The sequence below is a fragment of the Triticum aestivum genome, chromosome 6B (assembly GCF_018294505.1).
Source record: "Triticum aestivum cultivar Chinese Spring chromosome 6B, IWGSC CS RefSeq v2.1, whole genome shotgun sequence".
NCBI classification, from domain to species: domain Eukaryota; kingdom Viridiplantae; phylum Streptophyta; class Magnoliopsida; order Poales; family Poaceae; genus Triticum; species Triticum aestivum.
Genome location: NC_057810.1, coordinates 250,189,145 through 250,201,620, shown reverse-complemented (window position 1 = coordinate 250,201,620; position 12,476 = coordinate 250,189,145).

The window sequence follows — 12,476 nt, the reverse complement described above, 5'->3', positions numbered from 1 at the left end:
GGACCCAGCGGATGCCCGTTTGACAGGGCTGCTGGTCCCGGCACTTTACGTAGTGCCGGAGAAGAAGGCCAAGAAGAAGGCCACCAGAACCCGAAGGAGTTCCCGGCTGTCACATCCCTAGTTCTGACAATGCCTAGTGCATGCATTAGAGTGTTACATCATGTTTAAATTTCATTTAAACCTGAGATGGGGATTGACTAAGCCCTAGCACCAAATGAATTCAACTAGGGTCAAAATAAAACCTTTTTCATTGAACTCAAAATGTCCTCTAAAAATGTTCAACATTTCTGGTTTGAGGTGGAAGCATCTACCAAAAATGGTTTATATTTTTGCAGGACATATTTGGTCACTGAGTTAAATCATATAGTATTTTCATTTGGGCATTTAAATGCTATTAAATATTTTAAATGCTCAAATAATCATAAACTAAAATTTACAGAATAATAGAAAACTGAGATAATTAGAAAAAGAGAGAGAGAGAAAGACCCATACCTGGGCCACTTACCTGTAGCCAGCCCAGCTTCTGCGCGGCCCGTTACTGTGCAGCCCAGCTGCCAGTCATCTTCCTCCCCCTTGCCCCGAAGCAGCTGCATGCTGGACGCACGCGCGCCGACGCCGTCCACCTCCTGCTTCGCCGTGGTAGCCTCCCCGACTTCCTCGCGACGCCACGGAGACGTCCCCGACCCCCTCTCACTTTCTCCCTCGCTCTCGGGACCTCCCTCCCCCTCGCTCCTCTGTTTCCCCTCCCACGACCGAGCGGAGCTCGCCGTCATCATCGCCGTACCCATGGCCACCGGCCACCCCTAGCCTCGCCGATGCACCCAGGAGCTCCGCCTCGACCCCCTCTTCCTCCCCACCGATCCACAGCCCTCCGGAAGCCCTGCATCGCCGCCATCGCCGTCGTCTTCTACCTCGGACCCGCCGGCCATCTTCGTCAAATTCGCCGGCTCCGGACCGTCCCCGACCTCGCCGAGCGTCCCCTCGTCATCGCCGTGAGTCACTGACCCTCTCCCCTAACCCAGCATGCTCCCCTCCGTGCCGTAGCGCCGTTCCCCATGAGCACCGAAGCCACCGTCCGCCATTACTGCTGCACGCATAGCCTCCATGCTCCCCTGGCCTCACTGAGCTGCTCTTAGTGCTCCCCATGACTAGCAGGTGCTGCCCAGCCTCTCCATTAGCTCACTGATGCACCGTAGCGACGCGCCCGAGTGCCACCGAACACCATCGCCGCCAAAGCTCGTCGCCGGCATGAGTTCCGGCGACCCCACGACCTCCCACTTGGTCCTCTGGATGCGCGAGAGCAAGGGCCATCCCCTGGTGCCCTCAGCGTGCCAAGCTGACGCCTCTAGCGCAAGTCCGGCGTGCCCCCGCCGTGTCCTGTGGTCGCCGCCGGCTGGTCTCCGGTGACGCCGACGTGGCGCACTTACTTAGTCGCTAATGACCCTGCTAACAGCCCTATCTCTCACTGACATATGGGCCCCACGCCCTTAACTAACCACGGTTAACCCCTGTTTAGTTTAAGTTAACCACAGTGGCCCCACGCGTCGGAGTTGACCTAGCTGATGTGGCCGTTGACCGGTCCCACCTGTCAGTGAGCTAAGCAGCCCTGTGACACTGACGTGTGGACCCCACACGTCAGGTTTGACCCTAACCGACCCCTGTTGACTTGCTGACGTCATGCCAACGTCCTGCTGACACAATAATGTTTTCTGGATTTAATTTAATTCTGAAATTCCAGAAAATGCCTAAAACTTCAATAAATCATAGAAAATTAACCGTAACTCCAAATTAAATAATCTATATATGAAAAATTATCAGAAAAATTCAAGGAATCCATCTGTACCATTTTCATGCATGTTAGAACAACTTATAGCTGCTGTTTAGCACAAATCAATTAAATGGCATTTGAATAATCACATATGGAGTTTGAATTTGAATTTTGTATTCAAACCAACTTCATTTAATCTGTTGCTAGTTGCATTAGCCCAAAACACATTCATTTTGCCATGTCATGATCATGCATCATATTGTGCATTGCATTGATTGTGTTCCCTTCTATGTTGCCGGTATTTGTCCCCTCTCGATAGACGTGATACCGATGATGTGATCGTTGACACTGATGAAGACTCAATGTTATCTTCAGAAGTGCCAGGCAAGCAAAACCCCCTTGTTCATTCCGATAAAATCCCACTCTCTCGCTCCTGCTCTCTTCACTGCATTAGGACAACAACGACATATTGTTACTTGCTGCGGTAGCTGAACCCCTTTATCCTTTGCATGACCTATCATTGCCACAGTAAATAGATGAAACCCACTAGCATGACTAGGAGTTGTTTGAGCCTTGTTGTGCCTACTCATTCATGTTTGTTTGTCATGCCTGCTACTGCTTAGAGTTGAGTCAGGTCTGATTCATCGGGGATGAATCAGAGGCGTGTGAACATGTCCTACTGTGTGTGAGCTAAGTGTGTGAACACGATTTGGTAAAGGTAGCAGTGAGAGGCCATGTAGGAGTACATGGTGGGTTGTCTCATTGCAGCCGTCCTCAGGAACTGAGTTCTGTGTTTGTGATCCATGACCAGTTACTACCACACATTGGGTTCCGGTAACTCGACCCCTCTCGACTTATTAATCAACATGATCTCTGTCCAGGAGTTGCAACTAGTTTCTGGTGTTTGTAGGTAGTGTTAGTAGTCTACCAAGTGGCACCCGGTACAGGTGGGCTTGGGACAGACTAGGCACAGTGGCCCGGTGTACCAAGTGGCACCCGGTTGGTGGGCTTGGGAACCCTGCACACATCGTTTGGGGCCGTAAGCGACACCCCAGCCGGATCTCCTTGCGGATGGAACCCGAATAGGCGATAAACCTGGACCAGAGACTTGTTCGGTTAGTCAGGTCATGGCCGACTCCCTCGCTCGGCTTCCGCTTGAAGGTTGCCGAGGTACATGACGTGTACAGGGCGGTAAGTGGCGAGAGCGTGTGTGAAGAGGTACACCCCTGCAGGGTTATCATTATCTATTCGAATAGCCGGATTCCTCGGATATGGAAACTTGGACCCCTTGCATAGTTCATAGACAAGTGAAAGTGGATACTCTAAAATACGCAAGATAAGCATGAGTGCTATGGATGGCATTCTCGTAGGGAGACGGGAGCGGATCCATAGTGGTGTATTGATATGGTGAATATGTGGACTCGTGTGCGCCACCTCAAAAGAGTTACTTGCAGTCGTAGTTCAGGTTAGCCACCGAGTCAAAGCTGGCTTGCTGCAGTCAAACTCCACCATCCCCTTTGTTGATAATGATGCATGTGTAGATAGATCTGATGTAAGTCTTGCTGGGTACATTTGTACTCACGTTTGCCTATTTTATGTTTTTGCAGAGAGACTTTCGTCTCACTAGTAGTTCCACGTGGACTTCGACGTTTAGCTTGATACCTCAGCTACGATCTTGTGCCCTCGGCAGGATCTGATCGATAGTCAGGCTTCTCAGCCTTTTTCATTTATAGATGTCTGTACTCAGACATGATAGCTTCTACTTGTGCTTTGACTTGTATGCTCTGATTGTTGGGTCATGAGACCCATGTTTGTATGTCTCGCTCCTCGGAGCCTATTGAATAAACTACTTGAGTCGTAGAGTCATTTTGTGATGCCATGTTGTATTGCACATATCGAGCATATTGTGTGTATGTTATTGAAATGCTTGGTATGTGTGGGATCTGACTATCTAGTTGTTTATCTTTAGTAGCCTCTCTTACCGGGAAATGTCTCCTATTGTTTCCACCGAGCCATGGTAGCTTGCTACTGCTCCGGAACACTTAGGCTGGCCGGCATGTGTCCTTCTTCGTTCCTGTGTCTGTCCCTTCGGGGAAATGTCACGCGATGAATACCGGAGTCCTGTTAGCCCGCTACAGCCCGGTTCACCGGAGTCCTGCTAGCCCAGTGCTACAGCCTGGATTCACTCGCTGATGACCGACACGTTCGATGCTGGGTCATGGATGCCTGTCCCTGTAAGTTTGTGCCACTTTGGGTTTATGACTAGCCATGTCAGCCCGGGCTCCTTATCATATGGATGCTAGCGACACTGTCATATACGTGTGCCAAAAGGCGCAAACGGTCCCGGGTAAAGGTAAGGCGACACCCGTGGGAATACCGTGCGTGAGGCCGCAAAGTGATATGAAGTGTTACATGCTAGATCTATGTGGCATTGAGTCGGGGTCCTGACACCGGCGTCAGGTGGTATCGGACTCATCGTCCGATGACTCCGAGGCGGACTCCTCCCACGAGGACGAGGAGGAGAAGAAAGAGGCCTCTCCCCCAGCGGGGGGAGAGAATAAGAGGAAGGCCTCCCCAATGAGGGAGGACGAAGGGTCCAAGAAGGGAAGGACCCTTCCCCCGGACTATTCCGCCAACGTCGGCAACGGCGACGAGGAGTGGCCCTCAAGGGCCAAGCCCCTGGTGAGATCGTAACTATCCGGACTCCTAGATGATTTATAATTTTTCTTTTTGTCACATGGTGTCTTTCTAATGCCGCATACAACCATGTAGTCCGCCCAAGGACGATCTTCTCGCTTCGTCGAGCGGGTCCTTGGGCACGTCGGATATGGATTCCCTTCCGACCGCCTCCACCCCCCGAGATGCTGACGACGCCGAGGTGGGATCCCGGGAAGGGACCCACCAGGAGGAGGAGGCCCCGGAGGTGCCACAGGGCAACCTCCCGAAATTTGCACCAGACTCCGCACCGGAACCTGCAGTGGTTTCGGAGTCCGGCGGGCGGCCCCTTCGTAAGAAGGGCAAGACTGTGACACCGGCGGCCTCCGTCAAACAGGAGGCGCCGGATAACTTGCCGGAGGCGCTCAACGGCGCTTCCATCGAAGAAGAACACCGCACTGTCATGAGTGCGGTGATTCAGAAGGTTCAGCTCGCCAAGAGCGGGCTGACCGAGGCCTGCAGCAGCCTTCCAACAGGCTTTGAGGTAAGAATTTTAAGATATGTAATGTAATACCGCATAGACAGTAGCCCCTGATGCTCGGTTCGGTGTTCGGAAACAAAAGCCGGACTGAGGATCTAAAAAGATATACGCAGGAGTCTTAAAAAATATGTCAATATGGGATTGCAGGCTGCGCTGCTGACCTCTGCCGCACTGACTGTGGAGGTCAATGCTTTGAAGCAAAGCCTCGATCGGTCCGAGACCGAGCTCTGCCGTGCCAAGAAGCAGCTCGAGGACAAGGAAGGTGAGTAACACCGTATTAAAGTTGTACCTTACAGAAAAGGATTTGGTTGCAAGAGAAATAACAAGGATAACGTGGGTATTCCAGGGGCCACAAACGAGGTGGCAACCCTGAAGGAGGCGGTGTCCGTGGCCAAACGCAATGCGGCCGCAGAACGAGCCGAGCGGGAGAAGCAGGAGGCGCGGGTGGCGGAGGTACAGCAAGAGCTCCAGGCTCTCGTGGAAAAGCACGAGAGTTTGGAGCGTGACTCGAAGACTCGATAGTCCGAGCTTGCGTCGGCTCTTGAGAGTGCCAAAGCCGCTAAGGCCGATGCCCACATGGCCCTCCAGGAAATCGAGGATTTGAAGAAAATAGCGGTGGGTAAGGCATTCTTCATGCAAAGCAAGCATGTTAAAGTGAATTACCTGTTACTTACTAGAATTCGGAGCTCTCCAGGAGCGTTCGCAGATCTGCCCCGCAGCATGTACGATGCTGCCGCTTTCTACCGAGCCGAGGAGGGGAGCTCAAAGGAAAAGGTATTCTGGTCTCAGTATGCTGAGGCCGGACATCCGGTGCCCCTTAGCGAATAGCTGAAGCAGCTGGTCGAGCTACGCAAGGTGGCCGAACAGGCCATGAAGGGCCTTATAGTTCGGCTATGGCCCAAAGAGGCCATGCCTGGGAGCTACTTCGGCCTGGTGCGGCATCTGGTCGATGCGTATCCCTGGGTTGAAGTCGTCAAGCACTCCACCTGCATTGAAGGTGCCCGTCGGGCCCTTGCCCGTGCTAAAGTGCACTGGGGCAGGATGGATGCTGAGAAGCTTGTGACGGACGCGCCACCGCCGGGAAAGGAGTATCGCACACCCGAGATGTATTATAAGGGTGTCCTGAAGGGTGCCCGCATTATTGCGGGTGAGTGCTCCAAAGATGTAATATTTGAGTAGACTCGCATTTTGTTATCCTGTGTGCCGAAAACTTTGTTCGTATGCGCTAAGCAACGCTTGTTAATTTAAAATATTACCTTCTATTCGGCCGTTTATCAAATCTGAGAGATGGCAAGTCGTCGGCTTCAGCCCCCATGCCACGAGTGCTGGGGTGTTCGGGATAAACTTGAGCGCTCTTGTTCCCATTTTTGGGTCCATCTAGGGAGGCGTTCAACACAACGAACAAGGCAACCGGACTTATAGTGCTTGAACACTCTCACTTAGCCATAGAATTCTATAATTTTCAATTTCGGCGAAGCCCCTAGTGTTCGGAAGGCCGAATTGGGGGCGCTATCCATGCCTAGACCGGACAAGGCCGGTTCCTCGCTCTAAGCGGCATAAGTCTTTAGGGACTCGAAAAAACCTCTTGAACAGCGACCGGCTCTCGCCTCATCATGACGGTCAATTTTAGCTTTCTCCACAGAGGCGCTCGCCCAGCTCAACTGGGGCGCAATCGCAGTGGTTCTCCCAGCGCTACCTTAGCCGATAGAACGGAACATAAGGTACCAAAACATGGGAGCTGGGCAAACCCAACTATTGACCCAAGACATGATTCGGAGCTGATGCATATAATGCTATAAGTTCGGGGTGCCGCACTTGTGAAAGTGTTCGGACTTATCACACCATAATGTGGGGACCTTAATCCCCTGGTGTATTTAGCCGTACCAAAGTGTACGGATGCAACATGTCATAAATGAACATATGTATAAGAAAGGAATGCAATTATAAGAAAAAAAAGCGATGCATTGTTTATTCAAGAAATACTGCCATGAATGCAGAACGATACAAATAGTGCGGTAAGCAAGGGATGGGACTATTAAACATGTCCCCCTTCAGGGGTAGGCTGCGGAATGGTGTATAAAACAGATTTAATGCTCGTAATGGAGACCACCTGGATAATTGTCGTAGCCTTTCTCCTTCCCTGGCTGTTGCATCGTGAGTTCGGCAGGTCTACTGCCGGACAGGGCCTCTAGTGAATGGAGTCCTATGGGTAAGAAAAAAGAAAAAAAAAGATGACACACTTGGGAGCCCCTGGTGTGGTTAAGCCGCATTCTGGGCCTGTCGTGGTCATGCCCCTCCCCCTATGCCCATGGTATCTCCAGAGCCTAATGATGTACGCGAAGAACCAGTCTTGCAATTTTGCAAGGGCTAGGGTTGGGGCCGCATTGCTACGCATGCTCGGAACATGCCAGGTGGTCTTGTTGTAGGTTACTCCAGGCGTGTTTAGCCGTGTCCGGTCGCTTAACGGCCGGACTCGAGAATTGCCTTAAGAGGCTGCACTGTACTTCTGCCGCGAGAGCCGCTGTATGTTCCTCCGTTCGGAGAGAGCATTCAGTGTTTCCGTTGACCGTGATGACTCCTCGAGGGCCTGGCATCTTGAGCTTGAGGTATGCGTAGTGCGGCACCGCGTTGAAATTTACAAATGCGGTCCGTCCGAGCAGAGCATGATAGCCGCTGCGGAACAGAACTATGTCGAAGATTAACTCCTCGCTTCGGAAGTTATCCGGGGATCCGAAGACCACTTCCAGTGTAACTGAGCCTGTACAATTGGCCTCTACACCTGGTATGACGCCTTTGAAGGTCGTCTTTGTGGGTTTAATCCTTGAGGGGTCTATGCCCATCTTGCGCACTGTATCCTGATAAAGCAGGTTCAGGCTGCTGCCGCCGTCCATCAGGACTCTAGTGAGGTGAAATCCATCGACGATTGGGTCTAAAACCAATGCGGCGAATCCGCCGTGGCGGATGCTGGTGGGGTGGTCCCTTCGATCGAAAGTGATCGGGCAGGAGGACCATGGGTTGAACTTTGGGGCGACTGGCTCCATCGCGTATACGTCCATGAATGCACGCTTCCGCTCCCTCTTGGGTATGTGGGTTGCACAAATCATGTTCACCGTCCGCACTTGTGGGGGGAAACCCTTCTGTCCTTTATTGTTCGGCGGTCGGGTCTCTTCCTCGTCATCGCTATGCAACCCCTTGTCATTGTTTTTGGCAATTAGCTTGCCTGCCTGCTTGAATACCCAACAGTCCCTGTTGGTGTGATTAGCTGGCTTTTCGGGGGTGCCGTGTATCTGGCACGAGAGATCGAGTATTCGGTCCAAATTGGACGGACCCGGAGTAGTTCTTTTGAATGACTTTTTCCGCTGACCGGGTTTGGAGCCTTTGAATCCGGCATTGACTGCCGTATCCTCAGTATTGTCGCCATTAATGCGGCGTTTGTGCTTGTTGCGACGCGACCTGCCATTGCGGTCCTTGGTATCCGGACTGCCAGAATTTTTGCTGAGGTTGTTGCTGCGGGCTAGCCAACTGTCCTCTCCCACGCAGAAGCGGGTCATGAGTGATGTGAGGGCTGCCATGGATTTCGGCTTTTCCTGTCCCATGTGCCGGGTAAGCCACTCGTCGCGGATGTTATGTTTGAAGGCCGCGAGGGCCTCCGCATCCGGACAGTCGACGATTTGATTTTTCTTAGTTAAGAACCGTATCCAGAATTGTCTGGCCGATTCGTCTGGCTGCTGAATTATATGGCTTAGGTCGTCAGCGTCTGGTGGTCGCACATACATGCCCTGGAAGTTATCAAGGAATGCGGCTTCCAGGTCCTCCCAACACCCAATTGATTCTGCTGGCAAGCTGTTAAGCCAATGCCGAGCTGGTCCTTTAAGCTTGAGTGGGAGGTATTTGATGGCGTGAAGATCGTCACCGCGGGCCATGTGGATATGAAGAAGATAGTCTTCGATCCAAACCGCGGGGTCTGTTGTGCCATCGTAGGATTCAATATTCACGGGTTCAAACCCTTCGGGGATTTGATGATCCATTACTTCATCTGTGAAGCATAGTGGGTGTGCGGCGCCTCTGTATTGGGCTATATCACGACGTAGCTCAAATGAGCTTTGTCTACTATGTTCAGCCCGGCCGGACTTGCTGTGTCCGGCGCGACGTATGTCGTCGCGTGTCATGGGGCGCCCACGCGATCCGTAGATCGATCTTGATTGTCTTGCCTTATCCTCCAATATATCTCGCAAGTCCGGAGTGTTCCCCTGTGGCTTTGTGCTTTTCGAGCGATGCCGGGGTACGGTTCTAGTGGAGGGCATAGAGGCCTCTCTGTCACGGCCACGAGGTGGTCGGTCAGCCGTATTGTGCACTGGTGATGCAGGTGTATATGCCTCCTCCTCTAATCGGGGGAACAACTTGCGTTTCGGGTAGCTTTTGGAGGGCCATTCGAGTTCATGCTCTTCGGCCGCGAGGACTTCAGTCCATCTGTCGGCTAGTAGATCTAGATCAGCTCTAAGCTGTTGTTGTTTTTTCTTGAGGCTGCTTGTCGTGGCCATGAGCCTGCGTTTAAAACGCTCTTGTTCGACGGGATCCTCAGGCACGACGAATTCATCGTCGTCGAGGCTTGCCTCGTCTCCGGAGGGAGGCATGTAATTATCGTCCCCTACCTCTTGGTCTGCCGCTCTCTCATGAGGGCTGGCTTCTCCGTCCTCCTGTGCTGAATCTTGCTGGAGGGGGTTGTCTTCGGCACTGTCTGGGGTGTTATTATCTCCGGTGCCGGAATCTCCATTCTTGCTATGGCGGGATTTAGAGCGGCGCCGCTGACGTCGGCGCTTAGGCTGTTTCTTGGAGGGGTCTTCCCCCGCTGTTCCCTCGCCATTCCCATCCTTTGGGATGTCCACCATGTATATATCGTATGACGAGGTGGCTTTCCAGTGCCCAGTAGACGCTCGTTCTTGGTCGTCTCCGGCATCGTCGTCCATACCGTCGATGTCTTCGGAGTCGAAGTCTAGCATGTCGGTTAGATCGTCGACAGTGGCTACTATGTGGGTGGTGGGTGGGCTTTTAATTTTTTCGTCGTCCGCATCCCAACCGTCCTAACCGCAGTCCGGCCAGGGCTCTCCTGTTAACGAGAGATACTTTAGCGAATTCAGGATGTCGCCAAAAGGTGAGTGCTGAAAGATGTCCGCGGCGGTGAACTCCATGATCGGCGCCCAAGCGGATTCGATTGGATGGGGCGCGAGGGGTTCGGAGTCCGGCGAGGAGTCCGGAACCTCGGAGTCACAAGCTTCACAAGGGATAGGGTCAGTATTCGGCTCCATCGCCGTAGAGGTTGCATCCCCCGAGGCGGTGTCTAGCCACCCGTCCTCGATCTGCGCAGCCGGCTCCGAATTGACGGTCGGAGCGGACTCGTGTGCGGCCTCCAGGGCACTGTCCGGCAGCAGAGCTAAATCATGCCCATCGTGACAGTGCGGCGTGCTCGGCTGTGGCTCGAATCCATCTAAGATCAAGTCTCCGCGGATGTCAGCCATGAAGTTCAGACTTCCAAATCTGACCTGACGGCCAGGGGCGTAGCTTTCGACCTGCTCCAGATGGCCAAGCAAATTGGCCCGCAGTGCAAAGCCGCCGAATACGAAGATCTGTCCGGGGAGAAAAGTCTCACCCTGGACTGCGTCATGGTTGTTGATGATCGAAGGAGCCATCGAGCCTATCGGTGACGACACAGAGGAACTCTCAATGAAAGCACCAATGTCGGTGTCAAAACCGGCGGATCTCGGGTAGGGGGTCCCGAACTGTGCGTCTAGGCGGATGGTAACAGGAGACAAGGGACACGATGTTTTTACCCAGGTTCGGGCCCTCTCGATGGAGGTAAAACCCTACTCCTGCTTGATTGATATTGATGATGTGGGTGGTACAAGAGTGGATCTACCACGAGATCAAGGAGGCTAAACCCTAGAAGCTAGCCTATGGTATGATTGTTGTTCTCCTATGGAATAAAATCCTCCAGTTTATATAGACATCGGAGAGGGCTAGGGTTACACAGAGTCGTTTACAATGGTAGGAGATCTACATATCCGTATCGCCAAGCTTGCCTTCCACGCCAAGGAAAGTCCCACCCGGACACGGGACGAAGTCTTCAATCTTGTATCTTCATAGTCTTGGAGTCCGGCCGATGATGATAGTTCGGCTATCCGGACACCCCCTAGTCCAGGACTCCCTCAATTGCCTTAAGAGGCTGCTTTGTACTTCCGCCGCGAGAGCCGCAGTATGCTCCTCCGTTCGGAGAGATCGTTCAGTGTTTCCTTTGACCGTAATGACTCCTCGAGGGCCTGGCATCTTGAGCTTGAGGTATGCGTAGTGCGGCACCACATTGAACTTTGCAAATGCGGTTCGTCCGAGCAGTGCATGATAGCCGCTGCAGAACGGTACTATGTCGAAGATTAACTCCTTGCTTCGGATGTTATCCGGGGATACGAAGACCACTTCAAGTGTAACTGATCCTGTACAGTTGGCCTCTACACCTGGTATGACGCCTTTGAAGGTCGTCTTTGTGGGTTTAATCCTTGAGGGGTCTATGCCCATCTTGCACACTGTATCCTGATAAAGCAGGTTCAGGCTGCTGCCGCCGTCCATCAGGACTCTAGTGAGGTGAAATCCGTCGACGATTGGGTCTAGAACCAATGCGGCAAATCCGCCATGGCGGATGCTAGTGGGGTGGTCCCTTCGATCAAAAGTGATCGGGCAGGTGGACCACTGATTGAACTTTGGGGCGACAGGCTCCATCGCATATACGTCCCTGAGTGCACGCTTCCGCTCCCTTTTGGGTATGTGGGTTGCGTATATCATGTTCACCGTCCGCACTTGTGGGGGGAAACCCTTCTGTCCTCTATTGTTCAGCGGCCGGGTCTCCTCCTCGTCATCGCTATGCAGCCCTTTGTCATTGTTTTCGGCAGTTAACTTGCCTGCCTGCTTGAACACCCAAAAATCCCTGTTGGTGTGATTGGCTGGCTTTTCGGGGGTGCCGTGTATCTGGCACGAGCGATCGAGTATTCGCTCCAAATTGGTCGGTCCCGGAGTATTTCTTTTGAATGGCTTTTTCCGCTGACCGGGTTTAGAGCCTCTGAATCCGGCATTGACTGTCGTATCGTCAGTATTGTCACCAGTAATGCGGCGCTTGTGCTTGTTGCGATGTGACCTGCCGTTGGTGTCCTTGGTATCCGAATTACTAGGGCTCTTGGTCATGTTGTTACTATGAGCTAGCCAGCTACCCTCTCCCACGCAGAAGAGGGTCATGAGTGTTGTGAAGGCTGCCATGGATTTCGGCTTTTCCTGTCCTAGGTGCCGGGCAAGCCACTCATCGCGGATGTTGTGTTTGAAGGCTACAAGGGCCTCTGCATCCGGACAGCCAACGATTTGATTTTTCTTGGTTAGGAACCGTGTCCAGAATTGTCTGGCCGATTCTTCTGACTGCTGAATTATGTGGCTTAGGTCATCGGTGTCTGGTGGTCGCACATAAGTGCCCTGGAA